The sequence below is a fragment of the Octopus bimaculoides genome, chromosome 14, assembly GCF_046866305.1.
Source record: "Octopus bimaculoides isolate indiv1 chromosome 14, ASM4686630v1, whole genome shotgun sequence".
Lineage (NCBI taxonomy): Eukaryota > Metazoa > Mollusca > Cephalopoda > Octopoda > Octopodidae > Octopus > Octopus bimaculoides.
The window spans coordinates 7,342,953-7,363,662 of record NC_142941.1 but is presented as its reverse complement, the minus strand read 5'-3'; the positions used below and the strand labels follow the sequence as shown (position 1 = coordinate 7,363,662).

At 37.4% G+C, this 20,710-nt stretch overlaps 1 long non-coding RNA gene across 3 annotated transcripts in view; it reads left to right on the top strand.

Annotated features, from left to right (window-relative positions):
- The first annotated feature begins 202 nt into the window (after positions 1-202).
- LOC149132614 (uncharacterized) overlaps positions 203-20,710 on the top strand; it is a 57,244-nt gene continuing 36,736 nt past the window's right edge. The window contains exon 1 of one of the 3 annotated variants that reach the window (XR_016244200.1): positions 203-1,290. This is a non-coding gene — a long non-coding RNA (uncharacterized LOC149132614). Of the gene's footprint in view, positions 1,291-3,869; positions 5,043-12,254; positions 12,471-20,710 lie in introns of those variants that run through there. The other 2 variants (XR_016244201.1, XR_016244199.1) reach the window with 2 other exon arrangements.

Below are 20,710 nucleotides of genomic sequence, written 5' to 3'. Positions count from 1 at the left end.
CGACCCCAGGACTTATTCTTTGTAAGCCTAGTACTTATTCTATCGGTCTCTTTTGCCGAACCGATAAGTTACGGGGACGTAAACACACCACCATCGGTTGTCAAGCGATGCTGGGTGGGGTGACAAACACAGACACACAAACATACATACATATATATACATACATACGACAGGCTTCTTTCAGTTTCCGTCTACCAAATCCACTCATAAGGCTTTGGTCGGCCCGAGGCTATAGTAGAAGACACTTGCCCAAGGTGCCACGCAGTAGGAATGAACCCGGAACCATGTGGCTGGTAAGCAAGCTACTTACCACACAGCCACTCCTGCGCCTATGAAAAAACGTGTACTTGCACACATTCGATAAATTTTCAAAATACTAGTCGTTCTATTGACGGGTTTATCAATAGAAAGTGCGCTAAATGTAAAATTTAAAAAAACCTCTTTCCACCAGGAAAGGTACATTTACAGAAAACTTTAATATGTAATTTTTCATATAGTGTTTTATTTTATTTACGAATTGCCTGTAACGATATCTGCAAGTATGAAATTGCATTAATATAAAAAAAAACTGCTGTTCAGTGGTACCAGTTCTGTAGAGATGTTTGTTCGGCAAAACTGCTGCAGGACAAATCTCCCAATGGTGGTCCGGATCATATTGTGGAGTTCGATGAAAGCTTGCTCTTCAATAGCAAGAACAATGAAGGAAGAATGTGTCGCAAAACTTGGGTTGTCGGATGTTATGACACCACAACCAGAAAAGGATTTCTTCAACGTGTACCCGATAGGAGTACAGAGATGTTGGAGGATGTTATCAGACAAAACGTTTTTCCAGGAACTTCTGTTATGACTGACAATTTGGCAAGCTATTGTAATCTCCACATACTCGGTTACATTGACCATACGGTAAATCATTCCTTAAATTTTATAGATCGGTCACCGGGACATGTACAAATCGGCGGAGGTAAAGGTCATAGAACGCACCTCCTTTGAGATATTTTATTGGTCTTAATTTTACATGAACACATTATATCGAGGGCGGAGATTCCGAATCTGCAAAAAAATCTGCATTTCATAATTTATATTGTACAGGCCAAAAAAAAAAACAACAACAAAAAACTTAAATGACAAAACCACACCTTTATTCACTCACACTCTCCACAAAAATTGAAGAGTACTTGTTACCCGCGTAAAATTTCGGCGCGAAAATTTGCCAAAGGACGAAACTGTTTTGCAGCTTAGGACTTATACATCATTGAGGTCTATGAGTTGAGTGGACACGTCGACAGAGTGGTGAGTTGTGAAAATTGATTTTTTAAACTGTTATTGAAATTGTTAGGTTTGTAAAAAATATTGTTTTAATACATTCTGACTTGTTTTACACAAACACTAACAAGATTTCTTTGTCCAGACATCGTTACCACTTCGTTTATTATTGTTTACAAAGTTCTTTGATTTTTCAATCTGATGTAATCCAATATGTGTAAAGAAAGGGGGCTGGTGCAGTTTTGCACCTCACCTTCAAAAGTGCATTAAAAAAAAAGATACTCAAATTTCAATTAACAGTTCAACAGCACTTTTCTCGCGGCAAAACAATAGTTTTTTTCTGTGACAGCAGTTAAATTTGCCAGACACCTTAGCTTAGCAAAATAATGTCTTCGCCACTTGACTCTTCTAACCTCTTCTATTTCACCAATAGCTAGAATAGATATCACAGACCTCCAACGAATTCTATCGTTGGTGAAAACACAGTGACAGCGACCATTAGGGACAGAGGTAGAAAGAAGGTTATGAGACACAACTTCCTTCGACTCTATCTCTTTTACGAGCTCAGTTTATTTTCTCTTACATCATTCTAGCTTTATCTGTGGGTTACTACTACGAGAACGTGTACACACATACAGGCCGAAATTAACTTTCTTTTTACCTTGCATGCGTTTCCATTTACTAGTTATACATACCAACCCGTCGTGTTTTCGGGTATATACAATGTAACGGTAAATAAATAACCTTTTCTAACGTAAACATTAACCCCTATATCTTGACCCGCAAAATTCGGATCTTGTGAATTTTCTGAAGTCCTCTCCCCACACCTTGGAAAAGGAGTGGGGAGGGAGCCAGTCGATTAGATCGACTCCAGTATGCAACTAGTTAGTTAATTTATCGATCTCGAAAGGACAAAAGGCAAAGTCGACCTCAGCGGAATTTGGACTCAGAACGTAAAGACAGACGAAATGCCGTTAAGCATTTCGCCCGGTGTGCTAACGTTTGGGCCAACTCACCGCCTAGAAACCAAAGAAGAATGAAATTGTTATGCTTTTATATTAGTCCAATTCCAGAGAATTTCTTGAATTATTGAAATCATGTTTCTGAGCAACTTGTTGCGCTAGTAACAGAGCTTCTATACATTTTCTTAGCCTGCTAAAAATCACAGCCAAGTCTATATAAAAGGAAGGAGATATTCATTAATCCTTTTGATTCTGACCTGCCTATGGTTGTCCCACTGCAGAGGACAACTGGAATAATATATAGCCTCAATGGCCTCAATTTTGGATACAATGTCTTCGGAGATGAAGATTGTTTTCATTTTTAGAAATGTTGTTTTATCTTGGTTTATTCTATGAGTAACTTCTTCTACAAGGAAGAGTTACAAAGATTCAAATAAATACAGCAAGACAAGGATCGTAAAGTATTGAAGAGAATGAACGATGATTTTTTCCAACACTTCTATGAAAATTGGTATCAAATGTTGGTCCAAGGCCAGCAATTTCAGGTCAATTACATCGTTCACATCGACCCCAGTGCACAACTGGTACTTATTTTATCGACCCTGAAAGGATGAAAGGCAAAAATCAACCTCGGCGGAATTAACACTTCTATGAGTATTGGAGCACAACTACTGGAACAAATGCACTGATGCATGCAAGGACGCCTCTGAGGAGATGAGATTTTATTATCCTTTAACGTTTACTTGTTTCAGTCATTAGACTGCGGCCATGCTGGGGCACCGACTTGAAGAATTTTTAGTCAAATGAATCAAGCCCAGTACCTATCTTTTCGTTAAGCCTGGTACTTATTCTATTGGTCTATTTTGTTGAACTGCTACATTACAGAGATGTCAAGCAGTGATGGACAAACACACATATATGACAGGCTTCTTTCAGTTTTCATCTCCCAAATCCACTTACAAGGCTTTTGTTGACCTGTAGACACCTGCCCAAGGTGCCACACAGTAGAACTGAACCAGGAACCCTTTGGTTGGAAAACAAGCTTCTTACAACACACTCATGCCTGCACTTATATGATGTAAACGTATATTCAATATTGAAGTTGAGCATACAGTTAAAACTAATGCAACCAAGAAATGCTACATACCTCCACTAAAGAACACTTTATAATTTGGTATGTTAGTCATACGACCAATCAATAAACACAGAGTATTCGCTGCATCAGTAGAAGTGCCAATATTTGGGACACTTGAGGAAATCCATTAGTTTGACAGGAAAATGAGGGAAACACTAATAGTGATTGGCAGCATTATTATCAACGGTAATGTGGAAGATTGCTTGGATTGAAAACTGCCAAGGGCGGAATCCAATGTCAGAAGCAGAGCGCTTCTCATCATGGTTCATTGATTTATGTAACTGATACTCCGAATTACAACAGTGAAAGGTTCTCATCTTATAGTGTCACTAGCGCAGTATGTTACAGTGTCACTGAGACAGTATGTTACAATGTCATTAACACTATATGTTACAGTGTCACTAACGAAGTATGTTACAGTGTCACCGAGACAGCATGTTACAGTGTCACTGAGACAGTATGTTATAATGTCATTAACACTGTTACAGTGTGACTGAGACAGTATGTTACAGTATCACTAACGAATTATGTTACAGTGCCACTAAGACAGCATGTTACAGTGTCACTAACGAAGTATGTTACAGTGTCACCAAGACAGCATGTTACAATGTCATTAACAAAGTATATTACAGTGCCACCAAGACTGTATGTTACAATGTCATTAACTCTATGTTACAGTTCATGTACTTCATATATCCATGATGATTAAGAAAGAAAAGTGTTGCCTAATATTCAAACTGCTTTACATATTGTTCTAGAAAGTGGTGTGTGTGTGTGTTTGGGACGGTGCCATACATGGCCTGGCAGGACTATTAAACCTGTGCCAACATGGAAGGAAGATTTAGACACTTAAACATGCTGGCAATTGTGGTGGTGGTGGTGATGATGGTGGTGGTGGTGGCGGCGGTCGTTATCATTGTAGAAGCAGTGGTGGTGGTGGTCACTGTCATGATCATGATGATGGTGGTGATAAGGCAGTGATGATGACGATGATGATGATGATGATGAAGCAAATGAGGAGGCTGATGGATGGTTAAGTTGATGATGATAATAATAGTATTGGATGTAGTGGTGGTGGCCTCAAGGGTGGATCGATGGTGGCCAAACTAATAGTAATGATGGTTAGTGATGATGAAGCAGATAAGGAGAATGATAGCTGGTTATCTCGGTGATGTTGATGATGATGATGATGATGAGGTGGGGAAGATAGAATAAAAATAAACTTTAATGTAATATTGGGACAAACAATCCTGATTAGATCAGAAAGATTGAGTCGTGTGTGGTGGTCACTATGATGATGATGATGGTAGTTTTGGTGGCGGTGGTGGTTATGATGATGATGACAACGATGATGGGGTGGGGTTGGGGGATTATGTTGATGGTGATGATGACAGTAACAATGATGACGACAGTTATGATGGTGCTGCTGCTGCTTTTCATGATGATAACAATGATGATGATGATGACAGACATATTGATGGTACAGGGGTGGTGATGATGCCAGTGAAGAGTAGTGGTGGTAGTAGCAGCAGCAGCAGCAATAGTGGTTATGTCGATGTTAATAGAGAGTGATTTTAGCAGTTATGGTAGTAGTGGTAGTGGTAGTGGCGGTGGTATGGTGATAGTGTTGATGGTGGTGGAGGTGGTAGTTGCTTATGAAGCTTGAGGTGATGATAATATAGGTAAGTTAAAAGCATGGTTAATAAGATGGTTTGTTGCAGTGATGATGTTGATGGTGATGATGATGACAATAAATGATGATAGTGATGATAGTAGTGGTGGTGGTGCTGGTGGTGGTGGCAATGATCATTACGACAACAACGATGGTGATGTTGGCTAAAATAACGCTATTGTTGACGATGATGATGAGGATGAGGATGACAGTCTTTCCAACGTCTAACGATGTCAGACTCTTTCACGTCACATCAACAATAACCTCTTCAGCTCAGTCACAAGACAAGACATAGTTACATAGTTCCACCGATTTCTCAGACTCCTTCTCCCAAACCTCTCTCTCCTTCTCTCTCATTCTCTCTCTCCTTCTCTCGCTCTCCGTCTTTCTATTACTGTACTTCTACCATTATCACCAGCACCACCACTATCATCATCATCACCTTGCATATGTGCATTTGTATTTCTCTCTCTCTCTTTCACTGTCTGTCTTTGTTTCTCTTTCTCTCTCTCTCTCTCTTTCCATTTTATACATCTATATATAATGCAGAGTGACAGATAGTGGTGGTGGTGGTGACTAGTTTCTTGCATATATGTGTGTGTGTATATATATATATATATATATATATATATATATATATATATATATATATATATACACATACACACACACACACATATATATATACATATACACACACACACACATATATATATAAATATGTGTATATATCTATCTCTATACACATACATACATACATACATACAATCATACATATATATATATACATACACACACACATATATATATATATATATATATATATATATATATGCATATGCATGGAAATATGAATATGCACATGGACCGCATCTACACACATACATACACACACACAGAAACCTGTCTGAAAACTACTCGCCATCTTTTCTGAGTGTTGTAGTTTAGATACCAATACAGACATTAGTACCACTACTACTGCCAACACTTTACCTCGATTATTCATTTCTTGTAGTGTACTGTATATATACTACATATATATACACACACATATATGCACACATGCATGTCACTCACGCACATATACACATTCACATATGTATATATACACTCATACACTTGCCCTTCAACAGTCACATCGACAACACATACACACACACATTTATGTATAGAAATACCTTTACACATATAAATATATCTACAGACCCAAGCATATACACATACAAATTATACATATATAATATATATATATATATATAATATATATACACATATATGTATATGTATGTGTGTGTATATATATATATATATATATATATATATATATATATACACACACACATATATGTATATATGTGTGTGTGTGTTTGTGGAAGCACAATGGCCCAGTGGTTAGGGCTGCGGACTCGAGGTTGTAGGATTGCAGTTTCGATTTCCAGACCAAGCATTGTGTCTATTGAGTGGAAACACCTAAAAGCTTCATGAGGCTCCAGCAGGGGGTGGGGTGGTGAACCCTGCTGTACTCTTTCACCCTTCCTTCCTGTTTCTCTTGTACCTGTATTTCAAAGGGCCAGCCTTGTCAGACTCTGTGTCATGCTGAATCTCCCTGAGCACTACATTAAGGGTACACTTGTCTGTGGAGTGTTCAGCCAGTTGCACGTTAATTTCATGAGCAGGCTGCTTTCTTTGATAAATTCAATTCCCGGATCACTACCAAAATTTCATCATCGGTTCCTTGTGTCATTACCAACTTTTCCTAAAAGTTTCATCAAATACCGTTCACAACTTTTTGAGTTATTTTGCACACAAACAGACAGACGGACAAACCAACACCGATGTAAACACAACCTCCTTCCTTGGCGGAGGTAATAAAAGTAAAATAAAAAGAAACAAAAATGTTATCTTAATGGATGTAAAAGTTATTTTGTATTTATTAGAGTCGTTTTCTAACAAGTTATGTGAGATTATTTTTCTAAAATGTTTGTATAAAGTGATTTGTTTAAAGATATTTTTTCATTGATGATTGATGTAAACAAATGCAAGAATTTAGCCCATTGATAATTAAAACTGTCTCAGTAGGTAGTGATCTTCATGTGGACACTTTGAGGTTAACTCAGTCTTCAGGCTTCTTATTTAATAGTATAACATCCTTTGTTAGGATATTAATGTCTCTGCTAAGCAGAGCTGGAATCTGTTGGACATGCTGATGTAAAGAGTAATGATGATATATTTAGACAATGACATGATGATTCTGTATTCTGGGTGAAATAAGAACAGGATATGAGTAGACCAGATTTTATATGAGTTGGCTTTAAAAACCAGAAGACATTTTGAGCTGTTATATCAATGCTTTACCAAGGTACTTTCCATTTATTCACCAAGGCAACAGGAAACAGTGATGTTACAGTTACTAGTGATAAAGTGTAAGACTGGCTTAAATCTGTATAATTTATGTTGATTTTAGATATTAAAATGATACAATTTTCAGTGCAACTCTAACTAGCCTTGACTGTATCGTTATTAAAGAGCTTGTGATATCATTTGTAAGATAAGAGAGTGCTTAGCTACCAAGTCTAGGAAATTAGTTTAATAAATATTTGGAATTACATTGAAACTAATTGGGGACTGAACAACATAATTTTCCATCTTATATGTGTATGTTGTAGGGGTGCATATTTGTGTATGTATATACATATGTCTGTATATATGTATATATATATATATAGACAAATATAAGAAAGATATAAATGTGTGTATGATGTCTGCCCACTCGTGACCAAGACATATATATATATATTTGCGAGTATTGTTAATATTAGCAATCTCAAAATAAAGCAGTGTGTTTTATACATACATATATATATATAAATATATATATATATATATACACACAAATATATTCACATATACTTATGTATATGTGTGTGTTATCATTGTCAACACCACCATCACCACTACCATCATCATCATTATCGTAAGTATCATAATTGTTGTCATATTTACCTGTTAATGGGATAAAATGTTTGCTAATCAGTCAGGTAACCTTTTATTGTTTAGCCCTACATCAACTTTGAATGAGCAAAGTAAATCCCGCCCATGACCATTCCATCATATTATGAGTATGAGAGACCCTATTACTGAGTGGAGGGTCTTTCATTGTCTCAGATGGTAAGGTTCAATTTGTTGGGGTTTGGTTTTGACAATGCTGAATGTCCAGATAGCTGTTCCTTCATGGCTCTAGGTAGCCTTTTGCTTTGGTGATGGTGGCGGTGGAAGTGACAATGATGGTGACGGTGGTAGTTTGGGGTGGGGAGGAAGAGGGACTTTGTATATATGTGTATGTATATATATGTGTGTGTGTGTGCGTGTATGCATATATATGCATACACAAATGTATACACAGAAAAAATACATACACACATATTTACATACACATACATACATGTGGGAGAGTGTTTATATATATGTGTGTGTATGTATGTATATATATATATATATATATATCAATATATATATGGGGTGAGGTGTATATACACATTCCTATTGATATGTATATATGCATGTATCTGTATATAAATAAATAATATAAACATATCTGTAAATAAATAAACATATGCACACACACACATATGCATATATGTATGTATTTATTTATGTATGTATGTGTATATATATATATATATATATATATGTATATATGTGTGTGTGTTTGTGTCAAATGGTGGGAATGAGCGCTCAACACCACACACACACATGTATATGTACACATGTATATAGATAGAGAGCTATAGTTAAAGATAAAGATATATACATACGCTTACACATTTATACATACATGCACACAGATGTATACATAGACACATACATTAAACAATTAGATTTACTATATAACTTATACACACCACACACAAACTGCACGGCAGCAGATATTAAATAAAGAGAATAAAAAAAGTGCAAACACGCTTCACCTAAACACAATTTGTATCGTCAGTGTTCTTTCTGCGAGACATGTTCTTATTACAATGGAAGCCAGCGGCCATTTGTCTCTTCCTTTCTCTCTATCCTTCTCTTTATAATCCTTCATTTCCTTCCTCTCTTTTTTTTTTATACCTATTTGACTTCTTAACGACCAATTTATGCTTCTATCAAAAATACCCATAAAAATATATATATACATACATATATATATTTATATTTATATATAGGCGCAGGAGTGGCTGTGTGGTAAGTAACTTGCTTACCAACCACATGGTTCTGGGTTCAGTCCCACTGCGTGGCACCTTGGGCAAGTGTCTTCTTCTATAGCCTCGGGCCGACCAAAACCTTGTGAGTGGATTTGGTAGACGGAAACTGAAAGAACCCCGTCGTATATATGTATATATATATATATGTATGTTTTTGTGTGTCTGTGTTTGACCCCCACCCCCAGCATCGCTTGACAACCAAGGCTGGTGTGTTTACGTCCCCGTAATTTAGCGGTTTGGCAAAAAGAGACCGATAGAATAAGTACTAGGCTTACAAAGAATAAGTCCTGGGGTCGATTTGCTCGACTAAAAGGCGGTGCCCCAGCATGGCTGCAGTCAAATGACTGAAACAAGTAAAAGAGTATATATATATATATATATATATATATATATATATATATATATATATGTATGTATGTATATGTATATAGAACCATATCCACTCCCAAAGCTTTGACCACCACCATTGCTTGACAGCCATTGTCAGTTTATTTACATCCTGTGACTTAGTGGTTCAGCAAATAAAGATTTCTGATAGAATAAGCACCAGGTTTAGGAAAAACAATTAAGTACTGGGGTCAAATCATTCAACTAAAGGTCAAGGTGGTGCCCCAGCATGGCCACAGTCTAATGAGTGAAACAAATAAAAAAAGAATAAGAGAATTAGACTTGCTATTTGTGAAGTCCTGCAAGCCGCAATTTGACCATAACTGGTCTCTATCAGACACAAAGTCTCAAAAAAAAAAAAAAACCAAAAAGATGGGATGGTCATGTTTGGAGTGCCTTTTATAATGAGCTTTTTCAGTTAGGGCTGACCTAAATCTAAGCAGCAGTACCACCATCAACATTATCCTCACCAATACCATTGTCAATAGAATCTTATCTTGGAATTTTATACCCAAACAAACAAGATATTTGCCAACATCATACAACATCAATACACAATACAGTAATATACTGTCTTGTGATGGTGGTAGCGGCAGTGATGGTAATGGTGGTGGCAGTGGTGGCGATGATAATGGTTGTATTGGTGTGGGTGGTGGTGGCGGCAATGGTAATGGTTGTATGAATGATAACTAAGTTATTTTACTAAATCTTTTGTTATATTTAAAATGAATTGAAAGAAACATAAGATGTCTGAGTGCTTGGATTGTGGTTTTACATCTTGAGACAGGGACTGCATACAAGTCACAGAATTCTTAGAATGATGTTGTTGTTGTTGTTGTTGTTGTTTAGCTTGAATCAACTCTGACCAAATAGAGCCAAGGTCAAAGTTATTGCCACCCATGATGCAAAACCCACATCTTGTTTTCAAGAATGGTGTACCTCGGACTACATTATACAATGTCTCATTTTACTCTGGTAATCATGTCATTTGAGGGAAATTTCACAGCTATTTCTAGCATGTCGTAATGCTCGGGCGCTCATTGTATATTTGTCTAGGGACATTTTTGAGGGAGCGAGTGACTGTATATGGTTGATAGTGATTGAATATGATTTATGGTGATTGGATATGAGTGAGGGCGAGAACTGAGAAGATCAGAGATTTCTCTAGCAACGACCTGTGTCCTTTGGATGGTGAGCTGGTCATCATTTTTAGTTTTTTTTTTTTTTTGCGTCATTGCGTAGGTGGTTTGTCTGTCAGTGTCATTGATCTAGTTGCATGTGGTGGCAGTAGTGGTGGCCGGACTTGTGATGCATGAGAAGGTGGTAGTTGTGTATGTAATGATGTATATGGTGGTGCGGTGGAGGTTGAGGCCATCGTGGTGGCTGTGGTTGTGGTGAAGGTGGTGGTAGTTTCCACCGTCATCATCATTATTGTTGTTGTAGCAGTGATGGTGGTGGTGGTGGTGGTGGTGGTGGTGGTGGTGCTGGTGTTTTCTGTGGTGGTGGTGGTGGTGATAGTCACCATTGCCGTTGTTGTTACTGTTGTAGTGGTGGTAGGGGTAGAGGTAGTGTTGGTGGTGGTGCTATTGTTGAATGTGATAGTGGTGGTGATGGTGATGGCGGCAGTGTTTAGTAGTGGTGGTGGCGGTGGTAATGATGGGGGTAGTGGTGATGGTGGTGGTTGTGGTGGTGGTGGTGGCACTTCTGTTACATGCCAGTGGCAGTGGTATTACTGTTACTGTTAGTGTATGCGACAGTAGTGGTGGTGGTGATGCTGTTATATGTGGTGGTAGTAGTTGTGGTTGTCATGTATGTGATGGTGGTGGTGATGTTACTGTTGGTGGTGGTGGTAGTGCTGTAGTTGAATGTGGTGGTAGTGGTAGTGCTGTAGTTGAATGTGGTGGTGGTGGTAGTGCTGTAGTTGAATGTGGTGGTGGTGGTAGTGCTGTAGTTGAATGTTGTGGTGGTGGTAGTGCTGTAGTTGAATGTGGTGGTGGTGGTATATGTAATGGTGATGGTTTAATTTTTGTTGTTGTAGTTGTTGTTACCAAGGTTGTTGGCCTCTGCTGTGGTGGTCGTGGTGGTTACGAAGGCATCGCTGTAGGAGTTACCGTTAATGGCCCTGCTGTAATCGCTGTTGTTTTAGCCGCAGGTTGGTCCTGGTTGCGCACCAGACTCATGACCCAGGGCATTCCAACTGTGACCAACCCATTTAATTTGTATATTTAGAACCACATACACAAAAAAACATGCCATTCTTTGTTCAAGACTATAAATAGGGTGTGTGATTTGAGGGTATCTGGCTGTTATTTCTGATAGACCGAGAGACCATCTAGCGACTCTGAGAAAGAGCACCACCACCATCACCACCACCACCACCAACATCATCATCATCATTGTGGTGGTGGTGGTGGAGGGTAGAGGATGATAAAGAGGGTAGTAGTATGAGGTGGGGAGGGGGGAGGGGGAGGGACTAAGACATCTATTGTGTAATACTATTACGCAGCATTTCACAGCGGTGTTGTATTGACTGAGGAGGTAGTGCATATGTGCATGATGAGGAAGGAAGGGAGGGTGGTAGTAGTAGTAGTAGTAGTAGTGGGAGTAGAAGAAGGTGAAGGAGGAGCAGAAGGAGGAAGAGAACAACAACAATAATGACAAGGAATGAAGAAGGAGGGATGGTGATGATGATGATGAAGAACAACAACCACAAGGCTAGAAGGAAATATGCAACAGACAGATAGACAGGAAGAAGGAAGATAGGTAGACAGACAGACGGACGGACTGCCAAGGTGCTCGGATATGAGGTGAGGAAAAGATAGAAGAGGGGGAGTGTTTTGTTTGAGAGAAAGAGATGGATAGAAAGTGTGTGTGTGTGAGAGAAAGAAAGATAGAGAGAAACAAAGGGAGAGGAAAGAAGAGAGAGAGAGAGAAAGGGAGAGGAGAGAAAGGGAGAATGTGTGTCAGAGTGTGTATGTGTGGGAAAACATGAGATACAACAGACAGCAGTGTGTGTATATCTGTGTATATATATATTCTTATGACACTGATACCAAACTCTATCATCCCTAAGGTAGCGGTCATTCCCTTGGGTGTTACCCGCAGCATGGATAGGGAACACTTGCACACAGGGACAATGATGGTCAGCCCTTCTTAAACAAAAATGTTGCGCAGGCCTGTCTACAGGGGCAGACGTAGCATCAGGTCTGGATGATGGCGGCCTTGATTGTTATCTTTTAAATTTCATTTTTTTTTTGTCTCGGGCATTGAACTGCGGCAACCATCCTGGGGCACTGCCTTGAAGGGTTTTAAGCAAGTGAATTGACCCCACGGGACTTATTTTCTTTTTAAGCCGACTACTCTTTCTCTCTGTCTTTTTTGCTGAACTGTTAAGTTACAGGGATGTAAACAAACCAACACTGGTTATCAGGTGGTGGTGGTGGGGGTAACAAACACAAACAAAAAGACACATATATACATGCTCAAACACACACACAGAAACACACAAACACACACACAAAGTTTCAGTCTCTCGAGGCTCTGGTCAGCCCAGGGCCATAGTACATGCATTAGGTCAGATGGATTTTGTTGAGGGAGATTTTTCTACAGTCAAATGTCCTTCCTGTTGCCAACTTTCACCTTTTTCCAGGCAAGGAAATATTTCTTCATGGCCAGACATTTTCCACAGAAGACTGGAAAAGAGCAACATTGATCATATGATAGCGGTGATTCTTTAGAACCATCACATGATGACAAGAGTACACACATATATGTGTGTGTATATAAATATATATATATATATATATATATAAATTGTAAATCCAAAACAAAAAAATAACAACAAAACTACAAAGGATTCCGCGGTACACGTGTTTCAAGCTCTACATGTGTATAATATAATATAATATAATATAATATAACATAATATAATATAATATGTGTATAATCTACAATGTAAAGCTATCCTCAGCTGCAAAATTATCTCTCTCCCAGGAAATTATACCATCTCGACGTTGAAGTAAGAAGAAATGTGTGATGTAAGAGGTGAAGATCCTTTCGGTATTCTGTATAGTACTATATCTGGTATAATTCTCCACTCGGGTGGAGATATAGATGAGGAATTATGTACATTTACATTTGACGGATATTTGTCCTCATCTTGTTTGTTGTTAACACAACGTTTCGGCTGATATACCCTCCAGCCTTCATCAGGTGTCTTGGGGAAATTTCTAGCCTGGGTTCTCATTCCTAAGGTATTTTCCGATGTTGTTGTTGTTGTTATTATTATTATTATTATTATTCAGGTCACTGCCTGGAATTGAACTCAGAATCTTGGGGTCAGTAGCCTGCGCTCTTAGCCACTATGCCACATGCTCTTAAATATAGAACTCAACTGTTGCTATTGTTGTTTTTTTTAGCTCCGTGGTCAGTATTCTGGGGCCAGACAACGACATGAACTGCAAGCAAAGATGTTCCAGCCATGACCACCACCACATCTGTTCCATACATCCAGGTTCTCCAATAGCCCAATGTACCCTTCGATTCGATTCGTAAGACCACAGGGTGCCATTTTGAGGGAATATTTTGACCAACTACTATTTCTAGCAGGACAAGTCAGGCAACCCCATCAGTGCACAATCACCGATTCTGCATTAAACGCGGAGGCAACAAGAGACAAACGTCGATCGTCTGTGAAAGCTGGAAAGAAACGAGGTGACCAGGATTCATGCAATGTGTTAACAGAAACCTGAACGAAGAGGCAAAGTGCATGTGAACTGTTGAGAGCAGCTGGTTGATAGGAAAGACATCAGCCAGTGATACATAGGAGAAATAACTATACCTGATGTGGACGTGAAATGGATATATGGTTTGATGAAGAGAAGCTTTGCAGAGGAGAAAGTGCTATGTGATGGTGGTAGTGGTGGTGGTGGTGGTGGTGGAGCTAATGTCTCAGAAGAAATGGTGAGGACAGACTTCAAGTCTTTGGACTTGGCAAATGTAATGAATTTTGAAACTTGACAGGAGTGATATATAATATGCTGTATAGTAGACGTGTCCATGAATGTGTGTGGCTTCATGGTCAGGGTGTTGCACTCCTGATCGTAAGATTGTGGTTTCAATTCCTGGACTGGGTAATGTATTGTGTTTCACATTTGCTCAGTCCACTCAGCTGACGAAAATGAGTAACCCCACAACAGATTGGTGTCTATCCAGCGGGGAATGTATATGCCATAAAATCCAGGAAACTGTCCTTATGAGCCTCTAACTTGTGCAGAAACTTTGATCCTTTTTTTGCAATGTAGACAGGTTATCACAGACTAATTCAATTATTATTTGTATTTATAGCCCTCCTAGACTAATCATATGTTCATATTTTTCTTGTATATTGTCCACTTTTTAACATGGCTTCCATGACTGGATCCCCTTCCTAACACCAACAAATTTAAAGTGAGTCCCGGGTGCATTCTATTGAGGCACCAGCACCAGTGAGGTTGCCTTGTATCCAGCTTGACTAAAGAGTCTTCATTACCCTGTGGTGTCTCTGTTATTTGAAGACAATGTGAGCAAGAATCCGATCAGAAGAGAGCGAAAGAGACAGGAGTATGATAGAAAAAGAAATATGTGATTGTGGTGAGAGAGTGCCAGAGGTGCAAGCTAATATATGTGTATATGTGTGTGTGTGTAGATTGATAGATAGAAGATATATGTATCTATATCTGTATAAAAAATATGTATATATTTAACATATATACATACATATATATATATATATATATATATATATGTATATACACACATATATATTTATGTGAATATATACATGTATATATACGTATACATGTATATACAATTTTATCTATAAATACATGTCTGAGTGTATATAGAAATGTGTGTGTGTGTGTGTATATATATATATATATATATATATATATATATATATAGTCAGTCATTATGAAAATATTTAAACTTGTGTGTGTGTGCGCACACTCACACACACAGTGCTGCAATAAGTTGAGAACCATTAAGCAGGTTTTTGATACTTTTGAAGTTCTTCAATAAACCTGATAATCAATAACCATGGTAACAATATAAATAAATTAATGAATACTTAAAATAGATGAGAGAGATTAATTTGATAATACATTTATTTAAATTATTTTCGCAAAACTCTTCCACGGTTTTAAATTTCACGACACCCTTCGTTTAAAACCACACAGAAATAATTGCAAAATTTGTTCAAATTTGTGATTCCAGGTGATCAATATTTTTATAGTATTATGCTTATGATGCTGGGATGGCTGTGTGGTTGAGAAGTTTGTTTCTCAACCGCATGGTCCTGGGTTCGGTTCTACTGTGTGGCACCTTGGGCGAGTGTCTCCTACTATATCTCAAAGCCTTGTGAATAGATTTGGTAGACTGAAAATGAAAAAAGTCCAGCATATATACGTATATGTGTTTGTATAATGTGTCGTATAGCCAGCTGGAGACGATGTTTCCTGGAGTTAAATAACAGTAACGTTCGTCCTAAACCAGGACTGCCACATTAGGTTGGCAAATAATCTTCGCTCTAGAGTACTATTACTGAATGTCTCTCGTTGAGAGATTTACAAATCATAATTTTCTATTTTATGTGATCAGTAACTGTGTGTCACTTTGAAAACTATATATCTCAAACAAGAATTAAGGAATGCCACCTATAGCCAAACAGTTAGTCTGTGTTGATGAAGAGAAATAACCCAGAAATTGTGATACACATTGTTTTGTGCTGAGTGGGGATGTTAATCTCCCTTGTTTGAAAATATAAGGACACAGATTGTGTGCCGTATAGCCAGCTGGAGACCATGTTTGCTGGGGCTAAGTAACAGTAACATTCATCCTAAACCAGGACTTCCATGTTATGTTGGCAAATAATCTCTAGGGTAGTTACTGAATGTCTCTCGTTGAGAAATTTACAAATAGAAATTTTCTATTTTATACATATGTATATATATATATATATATATATATATATATATGTTCTTATTCATTTATTTGTTTCAGTCATTTGACTGCGGCTATGCTGGGGCAGGGCCTTAAAGGGCTTTTAGTCAAAGGAACCAATCCCAAGACTTATTCTTTGTAAGCCTAATACTTATTCTATCAGTCTCTTTTGCCAAAGTGCTAAGTTATGGGGATGTAAACACACTAACATTGGTTATCAAACGATGGTAGGGGGTACAAACATAGAAACACAATGACACACAGACACACACACATAGATACATACATACATACATACATAAATACACACACACATATATATATATATGTGCGTGTGTGTGTGTATGTATGTATGTATGTATGTATATAGGCGAATTAAAAATAACAAAAGTCAATAAAAAAGAGTGGGCGTATAATGTTTGGCTGAAAATGGGAGAAGTCTTTAATGTTTTGAGCCTATGCTCTTCTACAGAAAATTATGAGGAGAGAAAACAGATGGAGAGGAAAAAAAATCAAACATACATACATACATACATATATACATTTTTGATGGAATTTCCATCTAATTCAATATGGGACAAAGTGTTTTGGATACATTGATGAATAAACTTTATTGATTGGTTGTCATCTACTTTGTGTTGTCTAAACAACTTTTGTCTATGCTTGAGGCTAACCAAACTGTCTATACCACAACCATAGTGAATCTCACTAATTTGTTGCATACATATGCATACATACGTGTGTGTATGCATGTGCATATGTGTATGTGAGAGAGAGTGTGTGTGTATGTAGGAGTGTGTGTATATTTGTCTCATCTTGTGTGGACATCACATGATAGTCATGAGTGTCATTGCTATATAAGCACCGCCATTGATTTTCAATATTCTGTGTCAACATATCAGGCCATGGGGAAAATATTACTTTTGACTGTAAACAGGTGGGGGTTGGTGACAGGAAGAGCATCTGGCCGCAGAAAGTTTCATTCAAAATATTCCCTTTGCCCATGCAAGCATTGAAAAGTGAATGTAAAAAAGATGATGGTGATGATAATGATGCTTGTTGCCACTAGCATAACTGGGGAGGGCGGTAGGGGTAGCACTAGTGTAGCTGGAGAGGGAGGGGCAGTAGGGTCTGCTTTAAGCAATATGTGTTTTTTGTGGGGTCTGGGAGCAGCAAAACAGAAGGGCCCAGGACTTATTCTTGGAAGCCTAGTACTTATTCTATTGGTCTCTTTTGCCGAACTGCTAAGTTGCGGGGACATAAACACACCACCATCGGTTGTCAAGTGATGTTGGAGGGACAAACACAGACACACAAGCATACACACACACACACACACACACACACACACATATACATATATATATATATATATTTACAAATTAAAAGGGTAAAGGTTTATCAATTTAATAATTTATTAATAAATCAAATGCTATCTGTTGGAGTCTCAGCTTTTTTAGCTGCTATTTCTGAACTTCGGTATGTGGTGAAGCAAATGTTTGCTGATCCCTTAATTATGTTTATAAATATATATATATATATATATATATATATATATATATATATATATATATATATATATATATATATATATATATATATACACACACGATGGGCTTCTTTCAGTTTCTGTTTACCAAATCCACTCACAAGGCTTTGCTCAGCCCGAGGCTATAGTAGAAGACATTTGCCCAAGGTGCCACGCAGTGGGAATGAACCCGAAACCTACTTACCACACAGCCACTCCTGTGTCTAACATTTCTGCCAGCTCGCCATCTTACCCTCAGTCTTAATTGTTCCCTCCGTGTTAATTGTTCCCTGATGGCTCAAGCAATTCAAACTAAATGGGCACATTACTCAAAAAAGGTCATTTATTTCCATACTGGTGCTGGAACTACATAACAGGCACCCAGTACACTCTGTAAAGGGGTTGGCATTACAAAGGGCATCCAACCACAGAAACCATAGCACTTGCTTTCACATCTGTATTACAGCTGCATCACACTAAGAGCAGTTTTTTTGATGGATTTAAAAATAGAACAAGTGTGTCTTTGCTCTGTATGCTGGCAAATATAGTAACAGCTAGTCCCTTCCAATCATTTAATCTGAAACTAATCAGAAAATCTCTTGAACAACATTGATCGAGGGATCAAAGCACAGGAGGGAAACATCAAACATCAACAATCAGATCAATGTGGGCAAAGAATCCTGGGAACCAATTCCATTTTTCATTGATTTATGAATGTGTGTGTGTGTGTGTGTGTATGTCTATATGTCTATCTGCGATTGTGTATGTATGTATGTGTGTGTGTATACATGTATGTATGTGTGCATATATGTGTTAGTCTGTGTGTGTATATGCGTGAGTGTGTATGTGCATATATGAGTGCGTATATGTGTGTGCATGTATATAAATGTGTGTGTGTATCTATGTCTGTTTGTATATAGGTTTGTGTAAGTGTAACTATGTACATGTATGTGTGTGGGTATGGGATATATATGTGTGTATATGAGCATGTGTATGTGTGTTTGTATGAGTGTGCATGTGTGTGAGTGTGTGTGTGGGGGAGGGGCACCAAATCTATGTCTTACATATGTCTCAAAGTCATTTGCCAGAAGACAATATCACACTATGTGTTGACCTGTAAATATAATTTTGCACAGTAGGGAAGTGTTTTCATCTCCTGTTTCTAAATATTGGATATCACCAGGAATCCTATACAGAGAATGAGAAATTAAAAAAAAATTTTAAATATTGAAATAAAAGTAAGATTTGTCAACATTACTAATTACATTTTTGTAGAATTAAATAATACGTTTGTATGCTATATGTAATTACATATGTTTAAAATGAGAACATCTGTTCATCAGTTCAAACCATACATACATGCATATATATATATATATATATATATATCCTTCTGTCCTGCATTCGCCATGATAGATCGCTGACCACTACATTTATATTTTTTTTCTCCTTGTTTCTTTCCTTATTTCTTTCTGTGTTCCTTTCAGTTGAAGAGCGTAGCTCGAAACGTCAAAGACTTTCTCTATTCCCGAGCGTTAAACTAATACATCCATCTGTTGTTTACCCCACCTGTCCTCGTCTGTTGTTTTTTTTTTTCGTAAATTCTCCCATATATATATATATACATTTAAAAAAAAATTTTTTTTTTTATAGTTTCAGCTTAGAGCTGCGGCCATGCTGATGCACCACCGTGCATTTTTCAAAGGGCCAGCCTTCTCACACTCTGTATCACACTGGATCTCCCTGAGAACTACTTTAAGGGTACACGTGTCTGTGGAGTGCTCAGCCACTTACACGTTAATTTCATGAGCAGGCTGTTCTGTTGATCGGATCAACTGGAACCCTCGACGTCGTAAGCGACTGAGTGCTCCTTTTATATCTATATCTATATCTATATCTATATATATATATATATATATATATATATATTAAAATTTAAATAATAATAAGGGTGATAAATTGGATATTAATTTAATTTAATTAACACATATATATTATACATGTCATACACACATATATATATATGTATACACATATATACATATACATACGTATATAAATATACACACACACGCACATATATATATATATATATATATATATACATACACACATAAACACCCATGTATAGAAACACACACATGTATGTGGCTATCCATAGATACAAAACACAATATATGTTTATCAAACACATGCATTTAACATTTAACCATGTAGAGTGATATCTAATTGTAGGAAATATGTTTATGGATATATTTTCATGCCAATAAATAAACATATACATCTGTGTGTATGTATGTGTGTGATTGTGTACATATTAATTTCATACATATACTCATATATGGGTATTTATACATGCGTATATGTATGTCTGTGTGCATATACATACATACATATATATATATATATATATATATATATATATATATATGTATGTATGTATATGCATATATGTGTTAGTGATTGTGTGTGTATAGAGAATGAAAATGAGTTCAAGATAATGACAAACAGGCAGACAGATAGATGTGATGTGAAAGT